Below are 2,280 nucleotides of genomic sequence, written 5' to 3' on the forward strand. Positions count from 1 at the left end.
CCTAAATGTTAATATTCATGTAATGTTTGTTTAAAGCTGACAGAAAAGTGTGAGGAGGAAATTGTGAAGCAGGTTGGGAAGAAGATAATGTCCAACAAACCACAGTTTGATCGTCATAATTGCAGGAATATGAAGAACAAACAGGAAAATTCACAAACTATACATACACACTCTATGAAAGTTAGATGGGGCAGCATGGAGATTCACTATTTTTTTATTTTTATTTTTATTTTTTTTTTTTTTTTTTTGCTGAGAGCCAGGGGTTTTTTTTTTTTTGAAGCCTTATATGATGTAAAACCTATTTTTGTTTTTTTATTTTTTGTAGCTATAATAAGGAGAACACATTTGTGTTAGAATGGAGTTCAGAAAAGAGCACAAATGTTGTTTTAAACTGAATTTTTAAAGGTTGTTGTGAACTCTTTAGTTTATACTACCCTTGTACTACCCTGGAGGCTCGTGCAGGGCAGACACAGGAGGGATAGGAGGTACGCCTCCAGAGCGGATCAGGGAGCTGAGGGAGCCACGGCGGAGCATGCAGTCCATACCATCAACGACGGTAATTATGTTTGAGCAGAATTTTAATGCATGCATGGCACAGAGCTGACCTGATTGTCTCCAAAGTTCTATTACTGTTTTAGGTATATCCAGAACTGTATTATGTAAAGGTATGTACAGTAAGTGACTTGACTTGACAGTACAGAATTACTGCCTTAGCTTTTTTGCTTCCTGGGTCTGATACTGTCTGATACTCTGAAACGTAAATTGTTTTTATAAATTGTATAGTGAAATTGTCACCAGAAAGAAGCCACAGCAAAACTGGAGAGAACAAGGAGAGATGGAGAACAAACTGGAAGAACCACAAACCCGTGAATCAAGACACATAGTGAAATGCACAAGATATGACAGCATGGTTTATGTAAAACCAGATTGTAAGTGTTTATTAGCATTAGCTCTCACTGCCCTGATTTATTCATGATTACTCTGTTGAACAACTCAGATGTAACGCAGTGTGCCGAATGTCTATGTGAATATTTATTTCATTTATTTCCTTTATTAATTGTAGTCTCTAATGATCCAGTCAAACCTGAGTCTAATTCTGATGTACCTGAGACAGCTCAAGATGAGGTGAGTTTATGATATTGACAGTTATAACAATATAAACAGAATGTTTGTGTGTGAATACTATCAATAATTAGACTCCACTCTCTCTTTTAGCAAACCAATGACATTCATTTTCAATACTGATGTCTTTAACCAGTTCTGTTCCTGTTGTTTCTCTGTCTCTGTTTTATTTCCAGCTGACAAAAAACAATGTCATAATGTTTACTTAGCAGTTGTATTAACCTTTGTGCCTTTATATGTTCATCTACTACTAATGACAGGCAGTGTCTCTGAAGTTTCTCAGACTCTGTTTATATCTGCTGTTTACATCCAGTTCAGGTGATCACAAATCACTAACATCTCCCAGGACCTGAAGTGGGACATTTAGAAAAAAGCCCAGCAGAGGTTGTACTTTCTTCATCACCTGAAAAAGTTCAATCTACCACAGGCACTGATGACACAGTTTTACTCAGCTGTCACTGAGTCAGTTCTGTGCTCTTCTATAACTGTCTGGTTTGGGGCAGCCAGCAAATCAGATATAAGAAGACTGCAATGGACTTTTAGGACAGCAGAAAGGATCATTGATGTGCACCTGCCCAACCTTCAGGACTTGTACATCTCCAGAGTGAAGAAACAGGAAGGAAACATCATCCAAGACTCCTGTCACCCCAGACACAACCTGTTTGCACTTCTCCCCTCAGGCAGACGCTACAGATCCCTGAGCACTAGAACATCTAGGCATAAAAACAGCTTTTTCCCAATTGCCATCTCCAGCTTAAACGGCTAAAACATTAATCATTACCTGTGTTCTACAATCCATTCTGTATTTTTCTCCATTCTGATTGTTGTCTCTGTCTGTAGTATTATTATGTAAATAGATATGCACTCTTATCTCTTACTTATACAACTGTATATAGAGTAAATAATGCACAAATCTGTACATAAATCTTCTGTTCCAAATTCATACATATTATTATTTATTTTAAGCTTTTATTTTATTTAAATGTTTTCTCTGTTCTCTTGTCAGATATGTATATATGTATGCATGTATGTACCAGGAGCACCTTAAAAAAAAAAAACTCCTTGTGTGTTAGCGCACACCTGGCGAATAAAGCCAATTCTGATTCTGATCAGTGCTGGTGGTCCATCAGTTTAAAACATCTACCGTTTTAAGTCTAT

At 36.9% G+C, this 2,280-nt stretch overlaps 1 long non-coding RNA gene across 1 annotated transcript; it reads left to right on the forward strand.

Moving 5' to 3' along the window:
- Nucleotides 1–765: 765 nt before the first annotated feature.
- LOC127157638 (uncharacterized) lies at nucleotides 766–1,980 on the forward strand. Its single transcript, XR_007825964.1, has 3 exons — nucleotides 766–929; nucleotides 1,064–1,125; nucleotides 1,441–1,980. It is a non-coding gene; the product is annotated as an uncharacterized LOC127157638 (long non-coding RNA).
- Nucleotides 1,981–2,280: the final 300 nt, after the last annotated feature.

This window comes from Labeo rohita, unplaced genomic scaffold (assembly GCF_022985175.1).
Source record: "Labeo rohita strain BAU-BD-2019 unplaced genomic scaffold, IGBB_LRoh.1.0 scaffold_1137, whole genome shotgun sequence".
Classification (NCBI taxonomy): domain Eukaryota; kingdom Metazoa; phylum Chordata; class Actinopteri; order Cypriniformes; family Cyprinidae; genus Labeo; species Labeo rohita.